Source organism: Lutra lutra, chromosome 3 (assembly GCF_902655055.1).
Source record: "Lutra lutra chromosome 3, mLutLut1.2, whole genome shotgun sequence".
Lineage (NCBI taxonomy): Eukaryota > Metazoa > Chordata > Mammalia > Carnivora > Mustelidae > Lutra > Lutra lutra.
In genome coordinates this window covers 119,863,614-119,883,643 of record NC_062280.1, presented here as the reverse complement: position 1 = coordinate 119,883,643, position 20,030 = coordinate 119,863,614, and the positions used below count along the sequence as shown (strand labels likewise).

At 41.1% G+C, this 20,030-nt stretch overlaps 1 pseudogene; it reads right to left on the bottom strand.

The window, feature by feature from the left end:
* Positions 1-14,167: 14,167 nt before the first annotated feature.
* LOC125096507 (uncharacterized) lies at positions 14,168-14,323 on the bottom strand (annotated as a pseudogene).
* Positions 14,324-20,030: the final 5,707 nt, after the last annotated feature.

The window sequence follows — 20,030 nt, the reverse complement described above, 5'->3', positions numbered from 1 at the left end:
AATTGTGCAGTTAAGAGACTCAACAATATGCTACCTATAAGAGAGTCACATCAGCTTTTTTTTTTTTTAACTTTAACTTTAAGGACACACAGAGATTAAAAGTAAAGGAATGAACAAACACATTCTACACATATGGGAAACAAAAAAAAGTAGAAATAGTTAAACTTGTATTAAATAAAACAGACTTTAAGATAAAGAATATAGTAAGAGACAAAGAAGGTTATTGTATAATGATAAAGGGATCAATCTGACACGAAAATACAACATTAGTAACATAAGAGCACCAAAATATACAAAACAATTATTAGCAGACCTCAAGGTGGGAATAGACAGCAATACAATAATAGTAGAGGACTTCAATACTCTACTTTCAACAATGGATAGATCATCTAGATAGAAAATCAACAGGGAAACATTGGACTTAACTGGAATGTTTGACCATATGGACTTAATAGATATACACAGAACATTCCATCCCAAAACAGCAGAATATACATTCTTTCAAATCCACATTGAACATTCTCCAGGATAGATCATATGTTAGGCCACAAAACAAGTCTTACTAAGTTTAAGAAGATTGAAATCATATCGAGCATTTTTTCTGATCACATGGTATGAAACTAGAAATCTATTACAAGAAGAAAACACAAATATGTGGGGACTAAACAATGTACTACTGACTAACAATTGGGTCAGAGAAGGAACCAAAAAAGAAATTTAAAAATATCCTGGAACAAGTGAAAATGGAGATGAAATTTACCAAAATTTATGGGATGCAGCAAAGGCAGTGCTAAGAGGGAAGTTCATAGTGATAAACATCTACATTAAGAAATAAGAAAGCTCTCAAACAAACAACCTAACTTAAGTCTCAAAGACTAGAAAAAGGACAAAAAAAGCCCAAAGTCAGTAGAGGAAAAAAATAACAAAGATCATAGCATATATAAATGAAATTAGAACTAAAAGACAATAGAAAAGGTACTTGGCATCACTAATCATGTATAAATCAAAACCACAAGATATCACCTCACAATTGCTACATGGTTATTATCACAAAGATAAGAGGTAACAAGTGTTGGCAAGGATGCAGAGAAAAGGGAACACTGTTAGTGGAAATGTAAATTGGTGTGGCCACTATGGGAAAAAAATATGGTGGTTTCTCAAAAAATTAAAAAGCGAACTACCATATGATCCAGAAACCTCACTTCTGGTTACATATCCAAGGGAAATGAAAACAGGATATCAAAGAGCTGTCTTCACTCCCATGTTCACTGCAGCATTATTCATAATAGCTAAGATATGGAACAGCCTATGTGTCCATCAGTTGATGGGTGTATGGATAAAAAAGATGTGCTATCTACACACAACAGAATGTTATTCAGCCATGAGAAAAAAATGAAACCCTACCATTAGCAACAACATGGGTGTACCTTGAGAGCATTATGCCAAGTAAATAAGCAAAAAGGAGAAAGACAAATACTGCATGGTATTGCATATATGTGGAATTAAAACAAAAGTCAAAGCCATAGAAATAGAGAATAGGAAAGTGGTTGCCAGGGTTTGGAGGTAGGGGAAATAAAGAGAATTTGGTAAAAGGACACAAACTTTTAGCTACAAAATGAATAAGGTCTGAGGAGCTAATGTAAAACATGGTTGACAACACTATATTGTATAATTGAAATTCACTAAAAGAGTACAGCTTAAATATTCTCACACACAAAAAAAGATAAATATGTGAAGTGATGGATGTGTTCACTAACTAGATGGGGGAAATAGTTTCATAATGTATATGTATATTGAATCACCATGGCATACACTTTAAGTATCTTATAATTCTTTATTTCAAGTATATGTCAATAAAGTTAAATTAAAATTAAAATTAAATAATACTAAAATGTGCTATGGAACTCCCATTGCTGACGAAGATGAAGTACAAGGACCAGGTTAACCCTCCCACCAGAAAAACAAAAAACTAGACAAAATGCATGGAAAAGAGTTTTCACAAATTAAACATCAGACAGCACAAGTCAGTGATTCCTGAGAGAGGTACATGAGGTGAGTACTTTGCTCTAGTTTACTGACAAGAGTTTTCCAGGCCACAGTGAACTGATGCGGAATGCAGGTGGAACCATGCAATCTCCCTGAGCTAAGGAAACGGAGCTGTTAGTCTGGGAAAACCAAGGTAGTTAGAACTTGCAAAGCAAAGTAATGGAAGGGAGAAGGTTGAACAGAAGGAAATCTCTGGACACTTCTTCATTCAGCTAAGTTCTGATAAGGACATACATGTGAGGAGACTAAGGATGGGTAAGGAAATACATATCCAAAAGGAGTAGAGAGAACAGTTCCTGGAGTTTATGCAAAATCATAAATCATTCATGTTCCTATTAGCCAGAATGGAAAACCTCATAAGTCATGAATTATCAGGTCAGGTGGGGCATTTCCTCAGCAGTGGGCAGAAGTTAAACCTAGAATGAAGGATGGCTCTGGTCATACCTTAAAAAGTTTTAAAGCAAGCCCTAAAAGCATCAAAATATTTCTATATAATTGTTTCACATCCAGAATGAATCACAAGAATATTTATAGAAATACAAATATAACAACCATCCCAATGAATAAAATTTACAATGTCTGATATCTAATCAAAAATTACCAGGCATGCAAAGAACCCATAATTAGAAGAGAAAACAATCAGTTGAAACACACTTGAAGTGATAGAATTAATAGACATTAAAACAGTGTCTTAACTGTATTCTTTATGTTCAAGAAGCTAAAAGAAAGATGAGTATACTAAAGAGCAACATGGGAGATTTTTTTTTAAAAGATCCAAATCAAATCTCTAGAAGTGAAAATATGAGAAAAGAAGACTATCAACCTAGGATTCTATAGCAAACAAAAAGAAGTTTCAAAAATGAGGAAAAATAGTCTTCTTGAGACATACAAAAGCTGAAATGAGTCATCACCAGCAAATCTGCCCTATAAAAAATTTTAATTTTAAGACCTTCAAGCAAAAAAGAAAATGATATAAGATAGAAATCTGCACCTACACACACACAAATAAAATCAAGAACACCAAATGATATGTGGGTAATTCAAGACATTTTTTCTCATTTTTCTCATTTTTAACATCTCTTTAAAAAATACTTGACTGTTTAAAACAAAAATAATGATAAAGCACTGTGGAGTCAATGACAAAAGCAAAATGTATGATGACAGCACAAAGACCAGAAAAGGAGGATGGACATATACTGTTATAAAGTTCTTATTCTAGGGCGCCTGGGTGGCTCAGTGGGTTAAAGCCTCTGCCTTCGGCTCAGGTTATGATCCCAGGGTCCTGGGATCGAGCCTGCTTCCTCCTCTCTCTCTCTGCCTGCTTCTCTGCCTACTTGTGATCTCTGCCTGTCAAATAAATAAATAAATAAAATCTTAAAAAATAAAATGAAATAAAAGTTCTTATGCTACACATGGGGTGGTATAATATTACTTAAACACAGACTATGATAAGCTAAAGAGCTATATATCAAAAAAAACCCCACAAAATAATAAACAAAAATTACAGCTCTTAAGCCAACAAAGGGGGTAAACAGAATTTTAAAAATCAATTAATCCAAAAGAAGCCATAAAAAGGAGGGGAAAGGGGAACAAAAAACAGATGGGACAAATAGAAAACAAATAGCTGGAGGGCAGATTTAAACACTGCCATACAACTAATCACATTAAATATAAGCATTTTAATTGCCCTCTTTAAAAGGCAGAGATTGAATTTAAAAAAAAAAAAGCAAGACTCAACTATGTGCTGCCTACAAGAAACACATTTTTTTTTTAAAGAAACACATTTTAAATATAAAGACACAGGGTGCCCATGTGGCTCAGTCGGTTAAGTGTCCAACTCAATTTTGGCTCAGGTCATAACCTCAGGGTCATTAGATCAGGTTCCACATGGGCCCCATGCTGAGAAGCCTACTTAAGATTCTCTCTCCCTCCCCCTTACCCCCGCAATCACACACACTCTCTTGCTCTCTCTAAATAAATAAATAAGACAGGTTGGTTGAAAGTAAAAGGATGAATAAAAGATATAAAAAGCTTCTACTAACCAAAAGAAAAATGAAGTGTCTATATTAATATCAGACAAAGTAGATTGAAGAGCAAAGAACATTACCAAGAACAAAGAAGGACATTCCATAGTAATAAAAGTTTCAATTCATCAGGAGAATATAAAAATGCAAAATGTTTATGTACTTTATCTTCTAAATACATGAATAAAAATGACAGAATTGCAAAATAGAAATAGACAAACCCAAAATAGACAAACCCAGAAACACATTTGCAGTTTCAATATCCTCCTCTCAATAACTGTTTGCTTGATAGAACAAGCAAACAAAAAATTAATAAGGATACAGATATAGAAGATTTGAACAATGTTATCAAACAACTTGACCTAATTCATATTTATTGGACATTCTACTCAACAATAGCAGAATATACTTCCTTTCCAAACGTACATGAACATTTACTCAGACCAAGTTCTGGGCCATAAACAAAGTCTCCATAACTTAAAAGGATGCAAGTTATGTAAAGTACGTTCTCTATACAATACTCAATTAAATCAGAAAACAATAACTGATATATGAAAAATTCTCAAGTATTTGGAAACAAAAGAACACACATCTAAATGACTCTTGGACCAAACAACAAATCAAAAGGAATATTAGATCGGCAGTGATTTCTTGGATGTGACTCCAAAAGCACAGACAACAAAAGAAAAATAGATAAATGGGACTACATCAATCTTAAAATCTTCTGTGCATCAAAAGACACAATCAATATAGTGAAATGGCAACCTATAGAATAGATTATATTTGCAAATTATATATCTGATAAAGGATTAATACCCAGAATATATAAAGAACTCCGATCACTTAACAAAAAATCAAATAACCTGATTGAAAAATGGCAAAGGGCTTGAATAAACATCTCTCCAAATATGATATATAATAAATGGCCAAAAGGCATATGGAAATATGCTCAATATCATTAATGATAAGAAAAATGCAAATCAAAATCACAGTGAGATACCACTTGACCTCCATCAAGATGGCTCCCATAAAAAGAAAAAAAAAGCAGAAAATACTGAGTTTTTAGCAAGGATATAAAAAAATTGGAAAACTTAGTACTGTTGGTGGGATTGTAAAATGGTGCAACTACTATGGGAAATAGCTCAAAATTCCTCAAAATATTAAAAGACTACCATATAAAAGACTACCAACATATTAAAAGACTACCAAACAAAAACAGACCCATAAAGACAGAGAACAAAGTGATGATTGCCAGAAGAGAGGTGGTTGGGAGATGGGTGAAATGAATGAAGGGGAGTGGAAGGTAAGGCTTCCAATTGTGGAATGAATAAGTCACAGGGATAAAAAGCACAACACAGGTAATATGCTCAATGGTATTGTAACAGTGCTGTATGGTAACAGGTGGTAGCTATATTTGTGATGAACATAGCATAATGTATAGACTTGTCAAATCGCTATGTTGTACACCTGAAAATAAGGTAACATTATGTGTCGACCATATTTCAACTTTTTAAAAAAAGACTACTATATGATACAGCAATCCCACTTCTGGGTATATGTCTAAAAGAATTAAAGCAAATTCTCGATGACGTATTTGCCCACCCATGCTTACAGCATCACATTCACAACAGACAAGATGTGGAAACAACCAGAAGGTCTGGTGGATGAATAGATAAATAAAGGTGGTATATACAAACAATAGAATATTATTCAACCTTTTAAAGGAAGGATGGAAATCCTGTCACAAGCTACAACATAATAAACCTTGAGGACATCGTCCTAGGTGAAATGAGGCAATCACAAAAAGACAAATGCTGTATATTTTCATGTATATAAAATATTTAAAGTAGTCAAATTCATAAAAATAGAAAATATAATACCAATCATCAGGGGAGAGAGGAGGGGAAGGGAGTTGCTTAATAGATACAGAGTTTCAATTTTGCAAGATGAAAAAGTTCTAGAGATCTGTTTCACAATAAAAAAAAATGAATATGGGGCGCCTGGGTGGCTCAGTGGGTTAAGCCGCTGCCTTCGGCTCAGGTCATGATCCCAGGGTCCTGGGATTGAGCCCCACATTGGGCTCTCTGCTTGGCAGGGAGCCTGCTAGCCTGCTTCCTCCTCTCTCTCTCTGCCTGCCTCTCTGCCTACTTGTGATCGCTGTCTGTCAAATTAATTAATTAATTAATTAATTTAATTAAAAAGCTAAGATGGTGCATGTTATATTTTTTGCCACATAAGGCAAAAGAGTCAGAATAAGAGAAAAACTATATGAGAAAGACCCTGCCAGCTACTGTTGTCTTTGAAGATGAAAGGAGGCCACAAGCCAAGAAATTCAGACAGTGTCTGAAAGCTGGAAAAAGTTGGGAAACATAACTTGCCCTAGAGCCTCTAGAAGGAATTAGCTCTGCTGATACCTTGATTTTAGTCCAATGAGACTGATTTTGGATTTCTAACCTCCAGAGCTATATGATGATAAATAAGTTCTAAGCCACTGGGGGAGGGAAAAAAAAAGGAAATTAGAAACTATTTTGAACTGAATGCAAATAAAGACACAATTTATAAAAATATATGAGACGTAACTACAGCAATACTTAAAGGCAAATTTATAGATCTAAATACCTATCTTAGAAAAGAGATAAGTTTTCAAACCAGTGATTTTAATCTGCATTTTAAAAAATAAAAATGAAAGAGTAAATTAGGCCCAAAATAGAAAGAAAACAGAAATTAAAAAGGTAAGAACAGAAATCAATGAAATGAAAAACTGAAAACCATCACTGATGATCACAAGCTGGTTTTGAAAAACAACAAAATTGATAAATCTTTAACCAGAGTGATTGGGAACAAAAGGGAGAAGACACAATTACCAGTATCAAGACTGAGGGATATAACATCACTACAGATCAAATGATAATAAGAGAATGTTAAAAACATTATGCCCATAGATTCAACAACTTAAATTGCATGGAGAAATTCTTTGAAAGACATAATCTACCAAAACTCACAAGAAGAAATAGGTAACCTGAATAGCCCAATATCTATTTTTAACTCTTATACTTATTTTTTAATTAAAATTTTAATTATAGGGGCACCTGGGTGGCTCAGTCAGTTAAGCGTTTGCCTTTGGCTCAAGTCATGATCTCAGGGCCCTGGGATAGAGCCCCTTGTCAGGCTCCCAGCTCAGTGCAGAGTCTGCTTCTCCCTCTCCTTTTGCCCCTCTCAACCAATTGGGTGTGTGCACTTGCTCTCTCTCTCTCTCTCTCTCTCTCTCTCTCTCAATCTCTCTAAAATAAATAAATAAAAATCTTAAAAATGTTTTTAAATTATAATTTTAAAAAACCAATAACTAAGATTCAAATCCCAAGAAAAAAAGATATCAGTATTCTTGAGATGTGACGGGGTGATTTCAGCTATAAACAATGGATATTCCAATTTAGAAGAATTTATGGGGTGACATAAATGGATATAAATTATGGAGTGACATATGGACAACATTATGGCAAACATTGTAGGAGACATTAAAAAAAAAAAAAAAACTATAAGACCCAGATGCTGTACCTAAGGAATTCAAAGATGAGCTAAGAAAGACCTAATTAACATACAAAATATCATCAGAGATAGTAGAAGTTACACTTTTGGTATAGGAATTCTGAAAAGAGAATATAGTAGGCTTAAGTATTCAGAGAGCACTTTCTTGAGAAAGTAGTATTTGGCTTGGACCTTAATAGGTAAATACTTGAGAAGATCCACAGGAACAGGGGGAAACAAAGGAGAAGTAAGCTTTAAGATACTAAGCTTCAGAGGGTATGGAGGCCACTCAAACGAGCCTCTCAGATCCCAATGGGCAGCAAAATTGACCAAGAACCCTAACTACAGAATCGATCACTGTGTTCACAACAAAGTCTCACTTCCCATGGGCTGCTCCCACCCAATGACTGAGTTAGCAGGAAAGCTAAGGCAGGCTTGTTCCTGCGAGATGTAGGATTCTTCTGACAGGCCACTTTAGCTAAAGGAATCCCAAACAGGCTCATCAATTTCCTTCAGAACTCCATGGCTGACTTACCTTCCACTCAACCTACCTTCTTTCCCTCTCTCCTTTACCTGTGGGTCAGACCCCATTTCTGTCTAAGACCCCTCTCTGTTTTCTACCCCATCCCCACCCATTTTCCCTCACAAGTATTGTTCTTAATAAATCCTTGTATAACTAATTTCATCTTAGCCTCTGCTTCTCAGAGTTCCCAGACTAACACAGAAAAAAAACACCAAATGAAAAAGACACAGTCCCTGCATTCAAGGGATTTACAGTGAAGTGAAGAACATAAAAATGTATATTAAAAAATGTATATGGGCACAAGATAAATGCTAGAAGTGATAGGAAAAAATGTTTTAGTACACACAAAGAAGGGAATGACTAATTTTTACCAGTAAAATCCGTATTTACCAAGGAGGTAGTATTTGAAATGAGTCTTGAGAGATAGGTATGGTTTCAGCATATGGAAACAAAGTAAGGGATATTCTAGGCCAATGGAGCAACATGAGTTTAAAGTACAGAGTGTGTTGGCAAAGTTAAGTGATTTCATAACAATCTCGTAAGGAAATCTTTTACACTGGAATATATGTTTCAATCTGCTTTCAGAAAATAACTAAGATCAGGACACCTGGTGACTCAGTCAATTAAGCATCTGAATTCAGCACAGCTTGTGATCTTGGGGTCCTGGGATCGAGCCCCACATCGGTCTCCCCACTTAGCAGGAGTCTGTTTCTCCTACTCCCTCTCCCTCTCCCACCCACTTGTTCTCTCTCTCTCTCCCTCAAATAAATAAAATATTTAAAGAAAAGGAAAGAACTATGATCAAATGTGAAGAATAGATCAGAAAAGAGAGAAAGGAAAGGTCAAAAAACAAACTAAGAAGTTAACACAACAATCATGAGGAATGGTCACAGAAGCTGAAAGTCAAGAATAGATGAGTAGGACTGTATATGAGAACATCTTGGAAGTAGAATCCAAGACTTTTTAATGGAATATGAGACATGAGAATCAAGGACTAACCAGGTTAATCGGGTGGTTGAAGAAACACTAGCACCAGAAGAAAAGAATAGATTCGGGGCAAAGGAGATCACCAATTTGATTTTAGAAATATTGAATCTAAAGAAATTATATATATATAATCTAAGATAATATCCCAGCTGGAGAGAATTCAAAAGTTGTTGAAATTGTGAGCTAGTTATGTGGGGAAATGCTAGTTACACATTCATATTTGGAATTACTTACACAGAATAAGTGGCTGAATCTCTGAAAATGGGCACAATGACCCTAAAGGGGAGTATACGGCCATTCCATAAAAAGGACTTTACGAATGCGTACATTCAAAATGAAGAAAGGGACCCAGAAACAAGGCAGAAGTCACCAAAGGTAGGAGGTTGAGCTGGGTCTCAGATTCAGGAGAGGTAGTAGAATCAAGACTCTGAGCCTTTTTACCATTCCTCTCTCCATGCGAAGCCCTCCCTGACACCTCCAGGTGGAATGAGACCCTGGCTCCCTTAAGCTTCTGTTACAGAATCATACATACCTTCTCTGTGGTGCATACAACATTATTAAAATTGCACATGTGTGTACCTTCCCACTAGACTATGAGCACCTAGACTCTACAGATCCAAGACTTAAATAACACACACAAGGATTTCGATAAATATTTGTTGAATGAGTGAATGCATGCATTCAACAGAATATTTAAAATGCACTACTCTATGTGCTAGACACTTTACAGGTCCTAAGGATGCATTGGTGCAGAAGACAGAAGACAGACAAGGGCCTTACTCTTAAAAATCTTATATTCTAGGGACGCCTGGGTGGCTCAGTTGGTTAAGCAGCTGCCTTTGGCTCGGGTCATGATCCCAGGGTCCTGGGATCGAGTCCCATGTCGGGCTCCTTGCTCACTGGGGAGCCTGCTTCTCCCTCTGCCTCTGCCTGCCTCTCTGTCTACCTCTGCTCACTCTCTCTGACAAATAAATAAATAAAATCTTTTTTAAAAAAATCTTATATTCTAGCAATGAGGGTAGAGATGGGGGACAGATAAACAACATTGAAACAAATTAATAACAAAGAAAATTTCATAATTTTCTGTTGTAAGTGATAGGAAAGAAACAGAACCAGATGGCTATGGACAGTGCTGGGGTGAAGGCTGGGTGCTTATTTCGATTGCATGATCAAAAGAGGGCTCACTAAGGAAGAGGTGTTTGAGCCAAGGTCTAAATAAGAAGACAGACATGCGGTCAGTGTCTGGGAGCAGTCCCCAGGCAAATGAACAGAAAATATACATTTCCTAAAGAGAAGATGTTCAAGGAACAAAAAGAAAGCCAATGTGAGATGAGGCCAGGAAGTAAGCAAGAGCCAGATCGTGCGATACCAACATCTTGCGGGCCCAGATGGATGGACGGATGGGTGGATGGATGGATGTTGAGGAAATGTGAAAAGAAAGCATTGTATGGAGTAAGTTTTAGGAGGATCAGACAGAAGCATGTTTACAGTTGACAGAAAGGACCCTATGGAAAGGAAAGGGTCAAAGTTAAAAAAGATCATGGCTAAAGAAAGTGATAGAGGGGAGAACAGGAGACACAATCCAAGGAATGGGAAAGGGGTTGGACTTGGAGGAGAGAGACAGCAAGGAGAAAGAAGAACTGATGGAGGGCCATGGGGAAAGCTGATGGAGGCTCTCTGTGGGAGTGGTGGGGATGGAATGGGACTGTAGAACATGGGCATTGCTGGGTTAGGAATAGCACCAACACCACTAGGGATGAATAAGAGCAATTTGAGAAGCACAGCAGTTAGAATGCAGGGGTGGTGGTGAATGTAGTCATCAGGATTGTGTGACTTTCTCCACATTGCTCAGAAGCCCAAACACAGGAGCAGAAAAACAGAAATTGGCCTCGAGGGAGGGGGGCTGGAAGTGAAGATTAAGTGGTAGAGCCGAGAATATTTGTTTCACTGCCATTAACTCAAAAAAACACCTATTGAACACCTCTTGTGTGTCAGGCAATGTCTCGGGTATTGGGGTAAACATTTTCCCTATCCTTATAGAAACCATAGTGTCTTAGCTCAGGCAGCTGTAACAAATACCACAGGCTGTCTGGCTTAAACAACGGACACTGTTTCTCACAGTTCTAGAGGATTCGAAGTTCAAGGTCAGGGTACCAGTATGGTCCGGTTCTGGTAAAAGCTCTCTTCCAGGCTTGCAGAAAGTCACATGCCAGGGAGAGAAAGATCTGATCTCTCTCTTCTTGTAAGGACTCTAATCCCATGGTGAGGGCCCCATCTTCATGACCTCATCTAAACCTAATTACCTTTTAAAGAAGCTCCATCTCCTAATACCATCACATCTAGGGCTAGAGTTTGCCTCAATCTGTTCGGGCCACTACAACAGAATACCACAGACCGGGCATCTTTAAACAACAGAAATGCATTGCTCACAGCTGTGGAAGCTGGAAGTCTGAGACCAGGATGCTGGCATGGTCAGGTAAGGGGCCTCTTCCAGGCCACAGACTTCTTGCTGTGTCCTCACAGGGAAGAAGGAGCAAAGGAGCCCCACAGGATCCCTTTATACGCAGACTAATCCCTTGCACGGGGGCTCCACCTTCACAACCTATGCACTTCCCAGAGGCCCCACCTCCCAAGACACTGGACATTAAGATTGCAACATATGAATTTGGAGAGGATGCAATTCAGTCCGTAACACACAGCTTGGGGGCCAGTGACAGAAGCAAGCTTGCAATGTCCATCCAGTGTGACACATGCATGCTACAGGTGGGGTGAACTGGGATTCCACAGAAGCACGGAGGAGGGGCCCCTTACCCAGCCTTGGAGGTCTAGGAAGCTTTCCCTTTGGAAGTGACTTCTAAACTGGGAACCCATGAAGACTAAACCAGGAACTGGCCAAGGGCAGAGGGAAACTAGGAAAGAGTGTGTAAGCTATGGGAGAGAAGATCTCATAGTGAAGCCGGGGAACTAGGCTGGGAGTGTGAATAGGGGCCCACTGGCAAAGAGCCCCGTGCCATGATAAAGGGTTTGAACCTGATCCTGAAGATGACAGTGCCGTGAAAGGGGCTGGTTTAGCAGAGTCAGACAATGTCGTTCTTGTAGTAAGAGAGATTGTTCTGGCTACAGAGTGGACTGGGGGAGTAGAAGCCCAGAAGGCAAGCTTGAAGTTATGTGAAGATATTTCTGTATCTTCAGGTTCAAAACTACAGCCCCCAGTGGGTCAACATTTGAACGTTAAAGATAAAGAGAGTAATAAAGATAAGACAGGGTGTGAACCTCAGTGCTGGCCTCGGAACCCAGACAGGTGTGCAGATAGCCAGGCCTTATCTATAACATCTCAAGACACTTTCCTTTTATACCCTCTCTTATAAAACCAGTAGCATGCATTTTTTGTCTTTTTCTTTATCATTTGCAGTGACAAGCATCCTTTTGTTCTATGAAATAAACTTGCACAACAGTCTGTAGTTTTGACCTGAAGGTGATGGCTGTGACCTGATCTAGTCCAGCCTGGGGACAGGTTCACTCATGGTGGGCCTCCACATTAACATCACCTGCATTTTTATTTTAAAAACCCTTTCATGAGCCCTATCCATGAATCAGAATCTACACGTGTGAGGCCAGGAATCTGTATTTTTTAAAAGATTTTTTTTTATTTATTTAACAGAGAGAGAATGAGAGAGAGAAAGAGAGCACAAGATGGGGAATGGTCAGAGGGAGAAGGAGACTCCCTGTTGAGCAGGGAGCTCATTGCAGGACTCCATCCCAGGACTCCAGGATCATGACCTGAGCCAAAGGCTTAACCAACTGAGCCAGGAATCTGTATTTTAAACTAGACTCCTGTCTTGGTTTTCTCAGGCTGCCTCGACAAAATTCCACAAACTGGGTGACTTAACACAACAAAAAGTTATTGTCTCACAGTTCTGGAGTCTGGAAGTCCGAATTCAATGTGTCGGCAAGGCCATGCTCCCTCTGAGAAGGGGCTAGAGAAGGATATTTCCTTGCTTTTCTCCTAGCTTCTGGGAAGAAGCTATTCCCTGGCTTATCATTCCTGTCTCTGCCTCCATCTTCCCATGGCATCTTCCCTCTGTGTCTCTGTGTCTTCACATAGCTTTCTCTCTATATGCCTGGGTCCAAACTGCTTATGACACTAGTCACCAGTCACACACACACACTCCAATCCACTATGATCTCATCTTGATTACTAACTTGATTAACACCTGCAAAGACCCTACCTCCTATAAGTCACATTCATAGGTACTAGAGGCTAGGAGTTAGGAACACTGTGGAATCTTTTTGGGGAACACAATTCAACCCAGTTGTTCCCCAGTAAGTTTTATAACACATGAAACTTGGAGCATTGAGGAATGTGGATGACAGATCGCGTTAAGGCACAAGTCCACCAAAGCTCCAAAGATAGCATCCTGAAACGCTGGGGTTCGATCTTGGAGGATGGGGAGCATTCTCTCTGCAGAACATACACAAGGGCCATGGGCTCCACATTTCAGATCAAGCTACTAGTTTTCTAGCAGCACACCCAATGTACTTTCCTGGAGATAGGGTCAAAAAAAGAATATCCACAGGATAAGAAAAGACATCTTATTTATACCTTAGAATTGAAACCAGAAGCAGAAGTCTTTCTCAGCATAACGCAAGCCACCCCTGATATGGATCTTAGTTTATAATTCTGCCTCTTTCATAGACTAAAATGGACCTGCACTCATTTGTGTTGATGGTGACATTTTCAGCGAGTGAAGGTTTTTGCAGACTCTGGAGTGGAATCACCTAGTGCAAGTTGTGGCCCTGCTACTTACCGAGGAACTTAGGCAATGTACATGAGTTTCAGTTCCTTCATCTGTAAAATGGACACAATAATAATAACTTCCTGAAAGCAGTGAGGTAATACATGGAAAGCTTTAGTCATATAATCAACATTTAATATATGTAAGATATTCTTCCTATAGCATATCTAGCATGGTTGTTTTGACAAACTTGTACCTGATGGCAATGGGCTTTTGGAGCTCTAGCTATTAGCACTATTCCTCCATGAGCCTCTGCAACTTAAAACCTAAACATTTATGAACCGAAACTTTCCTCTGATATCAATGAATCAAGTCAAAACAATCTCGAGGCTACGAAGTGTGTTTTGGGAAAAATTTTCAATTAGCAATAATCGCGCCTCGGATAAACCTCATTGGCTACGATACTGCCACTGCGCAAAGCTAACGAAGTGTGTTTTGAAAGAGATTTCTTGATAAACCAAAACACTAATATGTCTCCCTGGGGACTACAGAGGAGTCTTGGCTGTGTCTTGGAATATGTGCTCATTTTACTCTCAGTAGCCTACTTAAAACTGCTATTTACTGAAAAGTTTTATTAAATGTCCCATGAAACGTATTATGATTTACTCACACATATTAAGAGAAAATAGAAACGCTGCTTTTGAAACGACTCTTCCGGGATTCTACCTTCTTCCCAAACTCACTAGAATCCAGTCAGCATATTGCCAGGTTAAAAAGAAGCTGAAGGGGCACAGTCAGTTAAGCATCCAGCTCTTGGTTTCAGCTCACGTCATGGTCTCAGGGTCATGGGATCAAGCCCTACAACAGACTCCTGCTCAGCTCAGAGTCTGCTTGGATTTCTCTCTCCCTTCCCCTCTGCCTCTTCCCGCCTCTCTCTCTCTCTCTCTCTCTCTCTCTAAAATAAATAAATAAATATTTAAAAGAAGAAGAAGAAGCTGGAATAAATGGAAAATTGCCACTTGTGATTAAGAAACACAGAGTAGCAAAGGCTTTGGGTTGGTTGGTTTGTTATCTAAAATCACATAGGCCAGATGTTTGAGAAGTGTATATAGAACGGAAGTTGGACAGCCCCTCAGCACAGCGTCCACATGGACTGCTGTGGGTGTTGCTATGGTATTGACTCACAGTGTCATCAATCATAAAAAATCAAAACTGACACATCAGACAAAGGACCAAGGTCTTCCAGAAGGCTTGCGTCTTGTCCTTTTAACATTGCCATCCACGTCATGGTGCCATGGCCTCTGGTATCAGAATGACAGAAAGGACTTAAATCATGTCTTTTTCCAAGCAAAGGCATCACCTAGGCTGTTTTCTACCCACATTTCATTGACCCACTTTTTGCTGGGGGCAAGATGAAAGCCGGTTACACAACACCACAGATGTTTATTTCCCTCGTTGATGTTGGCTCAAAATAATGCCCCCTTATTGAACTAAGACTGCCCATGGGTGCTGATGTGTGACAACCAGAGACATGGGCTCAATGTCAGGGTTAAACTAGACACGTGTTAGCTTCCTGAGTCGTCACGTATTCTTCAAGTTCTTTTTGTTGGTGGCACTGTGCAGGGCGATGTGCAAAGCAAATTAGGTAGAAGTGTTCTCTGCCCTTTAGGGCTTATAATCAAATGATGCCTATGCTCATATGTGCAGTCAGTTATCAATTCTTTGGTCCTAGGGATAGAAAAAGAGGGGCAGAGGCACTGTGAGTGTTCTTTGCGATTTCATCACCCCACACTATGCACTATGCACTATTCACTTTGCATATCTCTGCCCCCCAAAACTTCCTCAACCCAGTGACCCCTCAGGAGAGCAGTTGAGATTGAATTCTGATTTGTCACGATTAAGTCAAATGTATTGCGAGTGTTGGACATTTTATTAAGTCATTGGCATCAAGGCGAGCAAGGCACATAGGCCACAAGAAGCTGTCACCAGGCTGATGTGGGTATGTGTGAGGGAGCACAGAGCACCTCAGGGGAGGAGGCGATCCTGGGGGACAAGTTTAGAAAAGGAGAAAGAGGGAAACTGAGAGCAAGGGAACAGGTAGGAGCCAGCCGAGTGACCAAGGAGGCCAGGGCAGCCAGAGCAAGGGAAGCAAAGTCCATGCATGGAACCCCAGGGCAGGCAGTGGAACTGAAGCTCAGGACATGTGGGCACAGCCATGAGATGAAACTGAAAACACACCCCCCCTACCCCAGGGCCAGATAGAAGCGGGGCCCGGATGCCTCTCCAAGAAGCATTGACTCCACCCTGAAGACAGTGGACATTTTACTCAAGGAGATGATCAGAATCTCATCATAAATTCCCTAGGCTGCTAGGGCAATTCAGAGAAGCACAGGAAGGGAGGCTGGAAGACAGGCCCAGTACAGAGATGGCGACCTAGTCTGAGGAGGCCTCAGGAAGCCTGAACAAGAAGCCGCAAGGGTGGGGTGATGGCACTGCGCTCTGTCTTGGAAACCAGTCGGATGTGGAGTGAACATTTTGGTAAGCACTGGAGGTCTAAATATCACTAGATACGAGTTAAACAAGAGAGAACCACATTCACGTCACTCTTTTTCCTGTTCTGAAAAGCTTCTGGGCACGGTGTGTGAGAGGGAGGGAGAAGTGCCTTAAAAATTCCAGTGTGTGACTCTCAATGCTTTCCACATGGCGCACATATAAATATTGTTCTCTGGGGTGCAGCTGCAGCTGCTCCCTCCAGCACCTGGCTCTGTTTGTCACCCTGCCCCAGACTCATGCTGTGGAGAGCCTCAGCTCCGAGAGTCACCCTCCAGCTCTGCTTGCTTCTGGTTGACCCAGAGCCCAGCAGCTTTCCTCGGGGCCACATCACAGGACCTGGGCTTCAGAAGGCCTGAGGTCTTGTCTTCTGCTCATCTCATCTTTAGCCCCTCACTGCCATGTCCATGCTGTCCTGCACTAGAAGAACTTCAGCCATCAGTCCCCATTCACATGTGACTTCTGCTGCTGGAGGACTCATGGGGTCCCTGTGCCTTCTGTTGGTGCCATGGCACTTGGGCCTAATGGTCAGGTCTGTTTCCTCGGGCCACATCTAGTGAACACCTACTATGTGCAAGTCACCCCCCACTGGTACAGTGTGGGCAGGACACACTGAGGTGCATCAGGACATCTGCAAGAGTGGGGACCGAGTCCACCACAAAGGAGTGCATGAAATGAGGCTGAGACAGGAACCGACCGGGCAGAGACACACCAACCAGCATGGCACAAACAATTGGCCCACAGACACCAGGTGCACTTTGAGTTGTTGATGTGCAATTTTCAGGGGTCAAACATTCGGGAACTTTCGAAGCCAGTTGCTCAGCCATGAGTAGTTGGAAATCAGCCATGATGAGAGTATTTACACCACAGAAATCAGCCAGTCTTACAAACCAGCCTTCTCTCATCCCATCACCTCACCCATCTCCTGGAAGCAGTACAATTGCTGCCCCCTTCTCCTCTCCCCTGGGTCTGGGATCCATCAGAGAGGGTGTGGGACACCAGCTCACCTCATCGGGAGTCTGGCAAACTTTGTGTGACAGCTTGGGTTAGGTGTGGGGCTTGATGCTGTGTAGAGTAGAGGATTGGGAGGAGGGTGGGGCCCTGGCTTCCTGCCCCCCTACTCTCAGCCTTAGAAATGTTGGGAGGGTGAGGGTGTTACACTTGTACTGTGTACTGTGTACTGTGTACAAGTACACTTGTACTGTGGTACAAGTGGTGAAGAAGACCTGGCTGATCTGTCACAGCCCAAGAGGAGACTGAGGTAGGATGGGCAGCAGGGGCCAACCCAATGTCTCCAGCACCTTCAAATGCACCGATTTGCTGGCTCTGTGTCTCCGTTTCCCTATTGTAAAATGGAGATACTACCATCTTCTCAAGAACTGTTAGGACAAGGGATATAATGTGTGGAGTATTGTAAGATTGTATCCCAGCACAGAGTAAGCCCCTGCCAATCTTGTTGCTGGATGTTCCCAATAGCCTCATGAGAGGAACACGTGAAAGTAATTGTGGACTCATCTGAGCCTTTCCTTTCCTTCCTATTATTTTTATTTTTATCCCATGACTGGATTGGACTCCCAAAAGCTCCCCTAACCAATAGCTCCCAAACCATCTTGATCATCAAAATCTTCTGAGAAACCACCTAAAACCCAGATTCAGACTCACTGAAGAAGAGTACATTGGCAAGCCCAGGAATGTGCTTGCTCTAAAAGCTCCCCGGGAGCCCGCTGCTGGCCTAAGCTGGGGAGACCCTGCCGCACATGTCTGGGTTCCAGGGGCCAGTAGCCATGACTGCTCAAGGTGGCCAATGTCCGAAGATAGGGAGGATCACTTTATTTAGAGGTTGTCTTAAATCTAGGAATCAAGAGATCTTTGCAGTAAACAAGTGTGCGCCTCCTGACAAAGTAATGTAAACCAATAACAGGCTCCAATAATGCTATTTTTAAAAGGCTTTAAATAACTTTTTCAATGCAAAACAACACACTCGGGCAGACCTAATTCATTTTATGGGCCAGCTGAACCACTAGCGCTCAGAGAGCCTTGCTATGTCACGACACAGAGCCATTTCATCTGTCCGCATGTGGGTGACCAGTGCAGTGAGGTTAAGCAAAGAGCTTTCCCATGGTGCCAACCGAAAGGACGTGATTCCTGTAGCCCCTTCTCCCTGGCTTGAGGACAGTGGCTGGCACTGCATAGCACAATTCCCTGTGTTCTTCACCGCACTGTTTCATGCCCCGAAAACTTGATCTGAGCCTCTCCCTCCTAGTGAAGCTGGAGATAAATCCTGCTGATGTGTTTTCCCTGATAAGTTAATGTTACAGCCTTCACAATGGTGACCTCAAATCCACACTGTGAGGAACAGCAGTTCAGCCAACACTGTGAGCTTGATAGCCCACTCACTGCCTTTTCATTAAAATTCCAAGTTGGTGTTTTTGTTTTCAAAGGAAGGATGGAGCCCATCCAGGTCACTCAGTCCAGGCGCTGCTGGGAGGAACGCCTCGCTGCACATTTACACTTCAGCGGCTCCCGGGAGGGCAGCGCGCTGCAGCAGGAAGGATTTCTAACAACTTCCAGAATGTTTTCCAGATATAAATAGCCTCTACGGCATGATATATTCTAGCAAGAAAGACTGGAACAAAAGTAGGTTATTGACTGGCAGATGCCTGCCTTCCAGTGGGCATTGGAGCATCAGGGATTGGGCTCTTTCCAGCTATATTTAGCAGCCGCATTAATGTACTGTGGAACAATGCCCTTTGGAAAAGCCACATAAATCAGAGGACGAAAGATTGCTAAAATTTATGAAGCAATCGCTGGGAGAAACCCCTGGGCACAATCACTGTGATAAATACCTTGTTAAGCCCCCTGCCCATCCCCACCTTATGTTTCTTGTTAACACGAGGGGTCCATTACGGAGCACTGCTACTTCCCAAAGGGGAGGCCATCTGCATTGGGGAGGTGGACAGCAATCTGCGCCCCATTCAACCCGACAGAACCATTCTTAGAATCCCAGAGATGGAAGAGCCCTCTAAGCAAGCAGGCTCCCCAGATTTTCCAGGGGGATCTCAATTTTGTTCAGTTATTTTGTACTTTTAAATAGTGAAATCATTAAATATAGAAGCAAAGAGGTTGCTCCGTTTTCACAGTTCCTCCCTGACAAAATTTTCCATGTACATGATGGCACAATTCAGAGAACAGTCCTTTGTTGGACTGTGCATCCTAGTTCTGGAGCCAGAAATCCGGATCCATCAGTTGGTTTGAATTCCCCTATTTTGAAAATGAAAGAGACATCTCCCCACAGGAGACCAACCAGTCATCACGAGAGGCAGTTCTTAGATCTGACATCAAGAACTCTCACCAGGGTACCACATTGCCTCAGAAGGAGAACTGAGTGGTAATTACACTAGTTGATTCTGACTCCTGATAGGACAGCTGATTCTGCAGCAGGCCCACAATGATGCGGAGAAGAGTAAATCTAATACTGGCTCCATTGCTTACTGAGTGGTCTTGGGCAAAATCCTCCAGGTGCCCTCAGCCCAGCTGTTCCTCGTCTGTAAAATGGAGGCAGTAAGAATCTACCAGGGGTTGTTCTAAAAATACAAAGGGGAAATGTGAGTCAAGGCACTTATCGTGGTGACTAGCCAA